Here is a 13,565-nt window from a genome sequence, read left to right on the forward strand (position 1 = left end):
ATCCCTCCAATACCTTTCAGTTCTAGGTGGTTTACAACAAGAAATTAGCCTGGGCATTCCCAGGGAGATTACAAGGTTGATAGCTATAGTATGCGTTGGGATCTGGGAATGGTCGATACAGGTTGGTTAAATCAGTGTTCTTCAACCTTTTTACACCTATGGACCGACGGAAATAAAATAATTATTTCGTGGACCGGCAAACTACTAAGACTGAAATTTTTTTTTAAAATCCATCGCCGCCCCGTCCCCGCGAGGTCGGTCCCACAAACCATCTGATCCCATCCGCACAAGCCTCAAATAGTTATGATTTTATATTGAACATATTTTATTAAAGTATAAAAAGAAACAATATTCTGTACAGTTGTCTTTTATAAATACAAATAATACAGGGCAAAGATCAACAAAACCCCTGTCTCCCCTCCCCTTCACATATATCCCCTCTACTATCAAGAAAACAGAATAAGCCAAATTATTACAGAATGCTACACAAATATCATGTAACAGAATACCACAGTCACACATGACAGGAATGGTGTTAGGGGAGTGGAACTAGGGCAACTGCCCCCTGGTCAGAGAGAGCTCTAAGCCAGCTGGAAGCTAAAAAGGCACTGCCTGGGCTTTGCACTCCCCAGTTATGTCTAGCAAGATACATATTTCAAATCTGATATATTTGAATCACAAGATAGAAATAAAATTATTTTTTTCTACCTTTTGTCATCTCTGGTTTCTGCTTTCATTGCCTTTTCACTCTCTTCCAGCCAGTGTCTGCCCTAAGAACATAAGAATTGCCACTGCTGGGTCAGACCAGAGGTCCATCATGACCAGCAGTCCGCGAATGCGGCGGCCCTCTGGTCTAAGACCAGCACCCTAACTGAGACTAGCCCTACCAGCGCACGTTCTTGTTCAGCAGGAACTTGTCTAACTTTGTCTTGAATCCTTGGAGGGTGTTTTCCCCTATAACAGCCTCTGGAAGAGCGTTCCAGCTTTCTACCACAGAACTTCCTTACGTTTGTACGGAATCTATCCCCTTTCAACTTTAGAGAGTGCCCTCTCGTTTTCCCTGCCTTGTAGAGGGTGAACAACCTGTCCTTAGCTACTAAGTCTATTCCCTTCAGTACCTTGAATGTTTCTATCATGTCCCCTCTCAATCTCCTCTGCTCAAGGGAGAAGAGGCCCAGTTTCTCTAATCTTTCGCTGTACGGCAACTCCTCCAGCCCCTTAACCATTTTAGTCGCTCTTCTCTGGACCCTTTCGAGTAGTACCGTGTCCTTCTTCATGTACGGTGACCAGTGCTGGATGCAGTACTCCATGTGAGGGCGTACCATGGCCCAGTACAGCGGCATGATAACCTTCTCTGTCTCTTCAGTCCAGCATCTGCCCCTTCCATTCACTGTCTGTCTTTCCCTGCCATCTTTCCTCTCTTCTCATTTCCTTCACTCAGATCTGATATCATTCTCTGCTCTCTCTTCCCTTTTCTTCTCTGGTCTTCCTTCTCTATTTTCTGCCTCCATCTAATTTAAATTCTTTCTTACTATTTAGTCCCGTTTCCCTCTTTTCACTGTGTCTACCCACAGCATGTTACCCCCTTTCCCTCACCCCTCCATTATCTTACTATTTTCTTCCCCCTCTATTTATCTCCTCCTTCCATCCAGTATGTGTTCTTTCCCCACTTCCATTCAGCATCTGCTCTCCCCTCTCAACTGATATCCATCTGCCTTCTGCTCTCTCTCCCTTCTTCTCACTTCCATCATCTGTCCCCTTCTCTCTCTCATCTCCTCCATTCCATCATCTGCCCCTTCTCTCTCTCTCTCCCACCCCCCAACTTCCATCATCTGTCCCCCTTCCCCTCACCTTTGCGGGTCACTTTCTTTCCCCTGAGGGTGGCTCATGTCAGAGGGGAAGCTTTGGCTGAGGCAGAACCGCTTGCAAGGAACAGTGGAACATGATTGATGTCGATGCTGGGGCCCGTTGCCGTTTGAAGGAAAAAAAAAGGGGGAGAGGAAGGGAGACCTCCAGGAAGCTGCTCTTTGCCTTACTTCAGTGGCCCAAGAGTCCAGACCAACAGCGGCAGCTCTGTATACTTTTAACTTCGGCACAGAGCTGCCCCTAAGCAGTAGTTTAGCGCGGTTTCATGAGGCAGCCTCGGGGCCTTTGCTAGGCCGGCCCACTTCGATGATGCTGGTCTGGAGGTGCGGAGACAAGGCAGGAGGCAAACGCGGTGGAAGGCAGGAGTCACGGCACAGCGACTGCAACAGGAAGTTGCAAATCAGCTGTCGCCGGCCTTTCGTTGCAGCAGGGACCGAATCCTTCTGCGGATCGGCAAGATTTTTTTGCGGACCGGCACCAGTCCGCGGACCGGCGGTTGAAGAACTGTGGGTTAGATCATTCGACAAATTTCTTGAATAGTATGGTTTTCAGTTCTTTCCTGAATGTTTTGTAATTAGGCGTCGTGGTCAGCAGATTTGAGAGATGGTGGTCTATTTTTGCTGCTCTGGTGTCTAGTAGACCGTCATATTTATCCCAGGACAAGCAGGCAGCATATTCTCAACATATGGGTAACGTCAACCATGGAGCCCCGATGCGGACAGCTTCACAAGCAGACTTGTTTGAAGTACTTTCAGAAAGTTCAGGAGTACCTTCCCGCCCGATGTAGGGTGTGTGTCTCCTCAGCGTCTCTTCAGTTCAAAGTTTTCTGCAGAGCTGAGAAGCCCTCATTTCAAGGCTCTGCGTGAGAGTTAGTTCTACTCGTGCCTTCTCACACCACGGCTCGTGTTTTTTCTTTACCGGATCGCTGTGTTTATTTGCACGTTTCATTTTTATTTTTATTTTTTTAAAGTTTTGTTTGTTTTTTTTGCTCATGTCACGGCAGGGCCTACTCCGCGGCTTCGGCTTGTGGGCTTCAATTTCGCCACGGCTGTGTTCCATTCTATGTCCCGGCCGTTCACAGAATTCAAGAAGTGTAGCTGGTGTCAACGCGCGATCTCCATCATTGACCCACACAAGTGGTGTATACAGTGTTTAGGACCTGATCATCATCTGGAGTCGTGCACCCGCTGTGCTACACTTCAAAATCGAGCCCTTAAACGTCGAATTCAGATTGAAAAAATATTTGAGAGAATGGATCGGCCTTTACCCCGATTCCAGGCCCGACCTCAACTCCAGCAAAGTCATGTACGGGACCAACATCTTCAACCTCGACCTCGATCAAACCATTCAGGGCTCTTAGATCAACAGAACAGCATTTATTGACAATCCCTTCTTTAAAAGTAATAGGGACCAGAAGATCTACTATTTTTTCGGTTATAGCACCCCAGCTCTGGAACAAATTTCCAATTTACTTACGCAATGAATCTTCTTTAGAAAAATGTAGAAGTTCTTTAAAAAGTTTCTTGTATAAGGATGCATTTGAGATATAGATAGGATAACTTAAATTTTAATTAGACCTACACATAGGTCACAAACTTCTCTTCCTTCTTTTCTATGCTTATCTTTGCTCTTATATCTTTTTTTGTTACCCACCAGATGTGTTTTCCCTAAATGTTTCTTCATTTTCTTTAAAGATTGTAGTTCATCCCCTTTACCTTTTGTACCAGTTATTTATTTGTACGTATATACTATGTATTTAATTGTATAAAACTTTTGTTTTGTCCTTTATTTTTAAAATGTTTTACGCATTGAAGTATTTGACATTGCGTATACAACAAACCTTAATAAACTTGAAACTTTCCTCGATTGGGAATTCTTTGTTTAAGGGGAAATCAGCTAAATCTTCCCTGAGGCACCATTATCCTCGGTGTTTCCATCAGGTAAGATAGCTAAGCCAACCCCTAAGGACATGCCACCTTTAGAACCGGGGAGTCCGAGGTTATCCAGGAAACGTGTCTTGAAATTGAGGCAACACTTTTCCTCGAGGTCGTCTTCCTTGGAGTCCATAGCCACACCAATAGTACCAGATCCAGTGGTCTCGGTGCCGGCTTTGCAGAGTATGTTGGAAGTTATTCTGCATCAGGAGTTTGGTAACATGCTTGCCAGATTAACTCCTGCCTCGACCCTGCTTCCTGCAGTCCAGTCTGAGCATTCAGCAGTAATACAAGGAGTCGAGTTCTTAAGAGTGTCTCAAGATCAATCTATGCACGCTATGCAAGGAGTTGAGTCTTTGCGAGTGCCTCAAGATACACCTGCACAAGGAGCTGAATCCTTATCAATGTCTTGACTTCTATCTCCAACTTCCACCCCTATCTCTACGCCTAAGGAATTGCCTTCTTCGAGGCACAGGGCGAGGACTCCTCGACATTCTTCATCAAGGCTGATTTCGAGGCTGGATTCAAGTTCACCTCATTCTCCGAGGCACAGTTCATCTCCACACCATCTCTCAAGACATTCATCGAGGCCCAGGTCTTCTTCTCGAGACAGACCTTGTTTCTTGAGGCATCGAGACTCCTCGAGGCAACCAGCTTCCTTCTCAATGAAATCTACTGCAGAACCACAGCATTCTCGTTAGTTGAGCTCTTCTCCTGCGAGGTTTTCTTTACCAGCTGCTACATCCAAATGGAAACGTTCCGCTTCTCCGGCTCACTCCAGAAGCAGTCTTTCCTTGGCTTCTTTGCCTATGGATTCAGACCTCAGATATCAATATTCCAGAGAGGCTTCACCTTCTTTCTCGGCTATGCGAGGTACTTCGAGGGGCTCTCGTTCACCTTCGCCTCAACAGGGTCACCCCTCTTCTTCGGTGTCCTTTACCAAATTTCTATGCCAAATGAGTAAAGACCTTAACATCACTTTGGAGTCTGATTCAAAATACTCTAAGGGGTATTTGGAAGAACTGGGTATACCTAATCCTCCTAGGGATTCATTAAAATTACCCATGAATGGCATTCTCATTCAAACTTTCAAAAGAAATCTTGATACGCCATATTATCCAAGGACAAACAAGCAGCCTATTCTCACATATGGGTGACGTCATCGACAGAGCCTGGATGTGGAAGCCTCGCAAGCAGACTTGCTTGTAGAAACTTAGAAGTTTTGAGATAGCCGCACCGTGCATGTGCGAGTGCCTTCCCGCCCAGCGCAGGGTGAGTCTCCTCAGTTCTCAGTTTTCCGTGGAGCCGAGAAGTCTGTCTTTGACTCTGTGTTTAACTTACTTACTTCGTGCCTTCTCTCACCGCAGTTTGTGTTAGTTTTCTTCACGAGTCGCTGTATTCTTTTATTTCTAGTTAAAAAAAAATTTATTTTCTTCCGGTCGACTCGAGGGGAAGGCCGCTCGGCCGCAGCCCAGGGGCTTTGACTTTGCGGCTGCTATTTTCCCTCCTATGTCCTGGCCAGCAACGGGCTTCAAGAAATATAGCCAGTGCAGCGGTGTGCGATTTCCCTCACAGACCCACACCATCGGTGCCTCAACTGCCTTGGGCCGGGCCATCAATCGAAGTCATGCGAGCGCTGTGCTACTCTTCAACCTAGTGCCCGTAAACGTCATCAAATTTTAGTGGAAAAGCTTTTCAGGATGGACTCTTCAGTCACACCCTCGTCTTCGAAAGCAGACTCGGGTCCACCTTCTATCGAGGGTACTCCTGCCTCCACGACTCTGACCTCGAGCATCATCAAGCCTTCCTTGTTTGAGGCGGCTCTTACTTCGAGTACACCTGCTATATCTTCCCCTGGTTCCTCAGGTCAGATAGCTCAGCAGAAAGTTCCAGCGGTGATCATCAAGGTTGCTAAGACTTCCAAGTCAAAGCACATTTCCACTTCCACTTTGGAACCTCCAGCCAAAGCAGGTGGTACGGTTTCAGACGCAGACCCATCTTTGCCGGCTTTTTTCCAGACCATGTTAGAGCAGCAGTTCATTCAATTCCTAACTAATATGGGACCGAAGCTAGTTACTCTAATCCAGCCTGGGCATTCTGCAGACTCCTGCAAGGTCAAGCCTCTTCCTATGCCTCCGGCTGAAGTAACACACTCTGTGCAGGGAGCAGAGTCTATGTGAGTGTCTGGTCTGGCATCTATGCACTTGAAGCAAGGAACAGATTCTTTGCAAGCGCCTCAACAGGAATCCTCACACTCCATACAAGGAGCAGAGTCTTTGGGAGTGCATCGAGATTCCTCCACCAAGCCTCCTGAGCTTCGATTAACAGCTTCTAGCCCCATCCATTCCTTGGTGGCAACGTCTGCTTCCATCTCCGAAGCCAAGTCTCCTCAATCCTCGAGACCTGCTTCCAGGCACCACTCTCGTCGATTGAGACCTACCTTGAGGCATACCTGCAGGCATAGCTCTTTTAAGGCGTGTCCTTCTTCAACTAAGCCTCGATCGACACCTTCCAGCTCTACTAGACCTCCGACTCCTCGATTGAGGTCTCCACTAGAGAGTTGCGCGAGGACAGAAATCCCACCCGTCCCCGTCAAAGTCCTACCCATCCCTGTGAGGAATCCCACCCGTCCCCGTGAGGAATTCCTCCATCCCCGCCCGTCCCTGCGAGGAATCCCCTCCGTCCCCACCCGTCCCTATAAACTTCAGAAATAGTTATTTCATTTAATTATGCTACTGAATTAAAGGTTCTGGTAGAAACCCATTTAAAAATAAGCAGAGAGACTTTATTAATTTGGAAATATTAATTGGGAAGAATAGATACTTTGTAAACGGGTTTCTACCAGAGCCTCTAATGTTTATAAATTTTTATCAACACAACTAATATACTACTTTATCCTGAAGCAAAAAAAAGAAATATAATTTTTTTCCTACCTTTGTTGCCTGGTTTCTGCTTTCTTCATGTTGTCATTCAATTCCTTCCATCCACTATCTCTCTTCTCTCTGTGTCTTCCATTTGCTCTGTTACTGTGCCTCTCCCTTTCTCCCCCCTTCCAAATTGGTCTGACACCCATCTTCTTCCCTCCGCTCTCCCCATAGTCTGGCATCTCTGTCTTCTTCCCTACCAGCGTCTTTGCCCCACTCTCTCTTCCCCATTTCCCTTCAGCATCTTCTCCCCACTCTCTCTTCCCCATTTCCTTTAAGTATCTTCTCCCCACGCTCTCTTCCCCATTTCCCTTCAGCGTCTTCTCCCCACTCTCTCTTCCCCATTTCCCTTCAGCTTCTTCTCCCCACTCTCTCTTCCCCATTTCCTTTCAGCGTCCTTCTCCCCCATCTTTCCCATGTCCTGTCAGCGTCCTTCTCCTCCCTCTGTCTTCCCCATGTGCTTTCAGTATCCTTCTCCCCCCCTCTGTCTTCCCCATGTCCTTTCAGCGTCCTTCTCCCCCCCCGTCTTCCCCATGTCCTTTCAGCGTCCTTCTCCCCCCCCGTCTACGCCATGTCCTTTCAGCATCCTTCTCCCCCCTCTGTCTTCCCCATGTCCTTTCAGCATCCTTCTCTCTCTCTGTCTTCCCCATTTTCTTCAAGCGTCCTTCTCCCCCATCTTCCCCATGTCCTGTCAGCGTCCTTCTCCTCACTCTGTGTTCCCCATGTGCTTTCAGTATCCTTCCCCTCTGTCTTCCCCTTGTCCTCTGTGTCCTTTTCCCCCCCTCTGTCTTCCCCATGTCCTTTCAGCGTCCTTCTCCCCCCCTCAGTTTTACCTATTTCCCTTAAGCGTCTTTTCCTCTCCACTCCACCTTTCCTTCCTTTCTCCCTCCCTGCCCCTTACCTTCGTGGCGCTTCCCCGCCCGCCCGACAACAGAACAGGCCCGGTCCAACAAACCTCCCTAACCTGAATCCAGCTGCTATAAGAAGGTAATTTAGATTTGCAGCTACAGGGCAGGGAGTTTTGTCGGACGGTCGGGGGAAGGCGCCAAGAAGGTAAGGGGATCTGGCCGGCTCTGTACCCCCCCCTAAGGCTGCCCCGGGGCGGACCGCCCCCTCCATTGGAACGCCACTGCCTTGAATTTTCCCTACCTGCCCTGCCGCAGCACACAGCCGACCGAAAGTCTTCCCGATGTCAACGCTGATGTTGGAGGTAGAGAGCTGCACGGGAACGGGGACGAAGGGAATCCCACGGGACCCGCGGGCATCCTGCGGGTTCCCCCTTCGGGTCACGGGGATCCCGTGGGGACGTCCCCTAGGGTCGCGGGAATCCCATGGGGACGCCCCCTAGGGTCGCGGGGATCCCGTGGGGACGCCTCCAAGGGTCGCGGGGTTCCTGCGGGGCTGGATGTACTAAGTCGCGCGGCTTTTCTCCCTACCTTCTCTGCTTGCAGCACAGAGCCGAACGGAAGTCTTCCCGACGTCAGCGCTGACGTCGGGAAGACTTCTGTTCGGCTCTGTAATGCAGGCAGGGTAGGTGAGGAGGAGTAGCCTCGTGGCTCGAGTGGCTACCAAGGGAGGAGGGCGATCCGCCCCGCCCCGGGTGTAGCACAGCCGGCCAGGTCCTCTTACTTTTATGGCGCTTCCCCGACCGACCGACAACAGCCCTGGTCCGACAAACCTCCCTGCCCTTAACCGCGAATCTAAATTACCTTCTTACAGCAGCTGTAAGAAGGAAATTTAGATTCGCGGTTAAGGGCAGGGAGGTTTGTCAGACCGGGGCTGTTGTCGGTCGGTCGGGGAAGCGCCATAAAAGTAAGGGGACCTGGCCGGCTGTGCTGCATCCGGGGCGAGAGAGAAGGAGGGGGGAGAAGGACGCTGAAAGCACTGGGGAAGACAAAGGGGTGGAGAAGGACGCTGAAAGGCCATGGGGAAGACGGGGGGGGAGGAAGGACACTGAAAGCATTTGTGGAAGACAGAAGGGGGAGAAGGACGCTGACAGGACATGGGAAAGAGGGGTGGAAGGACACAAAGCATTTGTGGAAGACAAGGGGGAGAAGGACGCTGACAGGACATGGGGAAGACGGGGGGGAGGACGCTGAAAGCACATGGGGAAGACAAAGGGGTGGAGAAGGACGCTGAAAGGCCATGGGGAAGACAAGGGGTGGTGGCGAAGGACGCTGAAAGGCCATGGGTAAGACAGAGAGGGAGAAGGACGCTGAAAGGACATGGGGAAGACAGAGGGGGGAGAAGGACACTGAAAGGACATGGGGAAGACAGAGGGGGGAGAAGGACACTGAAAGGACATGGGGAAGACAGAGGGGGAGAAGGACACTGAAAGGACATGGGGAAGACAGAGGGGGGGAGAAGGACACTGAATGAAAGGACATGGGGAAGACAGGGGGGAGAAGGACACTGAAAGGACATGGGGAAGACAGAGGGTGGAGAAGGACGCTGACAGGACATGGGGAAGATGGGGGGGAGAAGGACGCTGAAAGGAAATGGGGAAGAGAGAGTGGGGAGAAGACGCTGGCAGGGAAGAAGACAGAGATGCCAGACTATGGTGGGAGCGGAGGGAAGAAGATAGGTGCCAGACCAATTTGGAAGGGGGGAGAAAGGCACAGTAACAGAGCAAATGGAAGACGCAGAAGGAAAAGAGACAGTGGATGGAAGGAACTGAATGAGAACATGAGGAAAGCAGAAACCAGGCAACAAAGGTAGGAAAAGAATTCTATTTCTTTTTTTTTGCTTCAGGATAAAGTAGTATATTAGTTGTGTTGATAAAAATTTATAAACAAAAGAGGCACTGGTAGAAACCCGTTTACAAAGTATGTATTCTTCCCAATTAATATTTCCAAATTAATAAAGTCTTTTTGCTTATTTGTAAATGGGTTTCTACCAGAGCCTTTAATTCAGTAGCATAATTAAATGAAATAACTATTTCTGAAGTTTATAGGGACGGGCGGGGACGGAGGGGATTCCTCACGGGGACGGGCGGGGACGGAGGGGATTCCTCGCGGGGACGGAGGGATTCCTCACGGGGACAGGTGAGACTTTGGCGGGGATGGGTGGGATTTCTGTCCCCGCGCAACTCTCTAGTTGGAGGGAGGGAGGACTTTGCTTAAGCCCTCCCTCTGACATCAGCACTAACATCGTGGAAGACTTCTGGGTTGGCTGTGTGCTGCGGCAGGGCAGGTAGGGAAAAGAAGATGAGCCTCGCGGCTCGAGTGCATCCAACCCCACGACCCTAGGGGGCATCCCCACGGGATCCCCGCAACCCTAGGGGGCGTCCCTATGGGATCCCCGTGACCCGAAGGGGGAACCCGCGGGTACCGCGGGATTCCCATCGTCCCCGTTCAGCTCTCTAGTCTCTACTTCCAGACCTCGAGGACTCAGTGGCTTCTATTGCTTCATGCAAGACCCCTTATTCTTTTGATGACTATTTTCCTGATGAAGCTTCATCTTTGACCCAGGCTGCCTCGAGGTCCTTGAGTCCCTCTCGAGGCAAGGCATTAGCGGATCAGCTATCTTTCTCTTTTCTTCATCAGATGGCTGCTGACTGGACCTTCAGTTAGATGCTGGTTCTAAATACTCTAAGGAGTACCTCGAAGTCATGCATCTTCTTCAACCTCCTGTAGAGTCACTTAAGCTTCCCCTTCATAAGCTTTTGTCTCAGATTTTTACACGCTACCTGGTGACTCCTTATGCAATTCCCGCTATTCCAGCCAAATTGGACTCCAGGTATAAAACTCTACATTGCAAAGGATTTGAGAATTCACAGTCCCTGCTTGTGGAGTCCTTGAAGAGATACCATCCTTCCAGAGTTTATGCCACTGTTCCTCCTGGAAGGGAAGGGAAACAAAAAGCGAACAGAATGTTGGGCATTATCAAGAAAGGTATCGCTACCAGAAGCAAGGAGGTTATCCTTCCGCTGTATAGAGCGATGTGCGCCTTCATCTGGAGTACTACGTTCAATACTGGTCGCCGTACCTTAAGAAGGATATGGCGATACTGGAGAGGGTCCAGAGAAGAGCAACAAAAATGATAAAGGGCATGGAGAACCTTTCGTATGCTGAGAGACTGGACAGGCTGGGGCTCTTTTCCCTGGAGAAGCGGAGGCTTAGAGGAGATATGATAGAAACTTACAAGATCATGAAAGGTATAGAGAAGGTAGAGAGGGACAGATTCTTCAGACTGGCAGGGGCAACAAAAACTAGAGGGCTTTCGGAAAAATTGAAGGGAGACAGATTCAGAACAAATGCTAGGAAGTTCTTCTTCACTCAGAGGGTGGTGGACACCTGGAATGCACTTCCGGAGGAGGTAGTAAAGCAGAGTACGATGTTAGGTTACAAAATGGGACTGGACAAATTCCTGAAGGAAAAGGAGATTGAAGGGTATAATTAGAGGGGTACTACACAGTACAAATGCTTTAGAGTAATAGATTACTTAAAGGTCATTGACCTAGGGAGCTGCCACGGGAGCAGACTGCTGGGCATGATGGACCTGTGGTCTGACTCGGCAGAGGCGATTCTTATGTTCTTAATATTCCTTATGCAGGCAATGACTTCTTCGATTAATCTATCGAGGCTGCCACCAAGAAATTGTCTGAATATGAAAAATATTTTGCATGTATTGTCAGACCAAAGCCTAAGCCAGCTCCTGCCAAGCCTGCATGCCCTCCTCCAATTTTCCAGAGGCGTTTTGCTCCAAGAGCGACTCCTTACACTCATCCGCCTCTCAAGAAACAGCAGAATCAGAAGCAACAGAAATCTCAACCTTCTGCTGCACCTAAGGCTACGCAGCCTTTTTGACTGTTTAAAACAGAGCATAATGTCCACCGTTCTATCTCTGTTTTCTCTTCCCCCCCATTGGAGGTCATCTCCATCATTTTTATCATCGATGGGAGATAATTACAACCGACCTCTGGGTGCTGTCAATCATCAGAGAAGGATACTCTCTTCATTTCACTCAGGTTTCACCAGAGCTTCCTCCAAGAGAGTATCCTTCCATCCATTCCAGACAGCCCTTCTTCAGGAAGCTCAAGCTCTGCGTCATCTCCATGCCATCGAACCAGTTCCTTCAGACAGCAGAACAGGGGGTTTTACTCCCGTTACTTCCTTGTTCCAAAGAAGACGGGCGATCTACGACCTATTCTGGATCTCAGGGCTCTCAACAAATTTTCAGTCAAAGAAAAATTTTGCATGTTGTCCCTAGCGACCCCTTATCCCCTTCTAAATCAGAACGACTGGATATGCTTTCTGGATCTCAAGGAGGCTTATACTCATTCCCATTCATCCAACGTCGCGTCAATATCTCAGATTTCGGGTGTGGAAACTGCATTATCTATACAGAGTGCTACCCTTTGGCCTGGCTTCATCTCCCAGAGTGCTCACCAAGTGCCTGGTAGTAGTAGCAGCAGCTCTAAGAAACCATGGTCTTCAGGTGTTTCCTACCTAGACGACTGGCTCATCAAGGATTCCACATCTCAGGGGGTTATTGTAGCAACCCAGCGGACTAGGTGGTTGCTTCAAAGTTTGGGATTCGAAATCAATTTTCCCAAATCTCAACTTCAGCCCTCTCAGAATCTACAATTCATTGGAGCTGTTCAGACACTATCCAACTCGGAGCATTCCTTCCGCAACAATGTCTGGAAGCTCTCCTTCAACTCTGTCATGCAGTGTCTTCCTGCTCTTCAATCTCAGCGAGACACATGATGGTACTAGGTCACATGGCCTCCACAGTACACGTGACTCCTTTTGCCAGACTTCACCTCAGAATTCCTCAGTGGACCCTGGCATCTCAGTGGACGCAGGCTTGCGACCCACTTTCTCAACACATAGCAGTCACTCCTTCTTTGAAGCAGTCTCTCCGCTGGTGGATGCTCTCTTCCGATCTCTCCTGGGGCTTACTGTTTCAACCGCCCCTCCCCCCCATCAGAATGTCCTCACAACAGATTCCTCGACCTACACTTGGGGCGCTCATCTCGATGGTCTCGGTATGCAAGACCTCTGGACCAGTACGGATCATCGGTGTCGCATCAATCTGTTGGAATTCAGAGCGATCTTCAACACTGTCAAAACTTTTCAACATCTTCTTCACGACCAGGTAGTCCTCATTCGGACAGACAACCAAGTTGGCATGTACTATGTCAACAAACAGGGAGGGACGGGATCTTCCTCCCTTTGTCAAGAAGTTCTAAAGGTTTGAGACTGGGCAATCCATCAAAACACCTTCCTCAAAGTAGTCTACATCCAAGGGGCGAAAAATTGCTTAGCGGATAACTTGAGTCATCTTCTGCAACCTCACGAATAGACACTCTACATAACATTTTTTGACAGTGGAGAATGCCTCAGATAGATCTCTTTGCAGCTCCCCAAAACCACAAACTGCCTCAGTTCTGCTCCAGGATTCTCCTCATGGCCTCGAGGCAGATGCTTTCCTATTGGAATGGACAAATCTCTTCCTGTATGCATTCCCTCCGTTCCCTCTCATTCTCAAGCCTCTTGTTGAGTTGAAGAACGCTCATGCCACCATGATTCTGATTGCTCCTCGATGGCCGAGACAACCTTGGTACTCCCTTCTACTTCAACTCAGCAGCAGGGAGCTATATCTTCTGCCGGGTTTTCCGTCTCTGCTTACACAGAGTCAAGGATCTCTACTTCATCCCAACCTGCAGTCTCTACACCTGACAGCTTGGTACCTCTCAACATAACTCCTCTTTAGTTTTCTCAACCTGTAAGAGACATTTTAGAGGCTTCTAGAAAGCCTACCACTAGACAGTGCTACCACCAAAATGGACTAGGTTTTCTACGTGGTGCATCTCTCGCGATAAGAAGCCTTAACA

At 48.8% G+C, this 13,565-nt stretch overlaps 1 protein-coding gene across 4 annotated transcripts in view; it reads left to right on the forward strand.

The window, feature by feature from the left end:
- MLH3 (mutL homolog 3) overlaps positions 1 to 13,565 on the forward strand; it is a 182,821-nt gene that overhangs the window by 112,180 nt on the left and 57,076 nt on the right. The window lies entirely within an intron of this gene.

Source organism: Geotrypetes seraphini, chromosome 7, assembly GCF_902459505.1.
Source record: "Geotrypetes seraphini chromosome 7, aGeoSer1.1, whole genome shotgun sequence".
In the NCBI taxonomy this organism is placed as follows: Eukaryota; Metazoa; Chordata; class Amphibia; order Gymnophiona; family Dermophiidae; genus Geotrypetes; species Geotrypetes seraphini.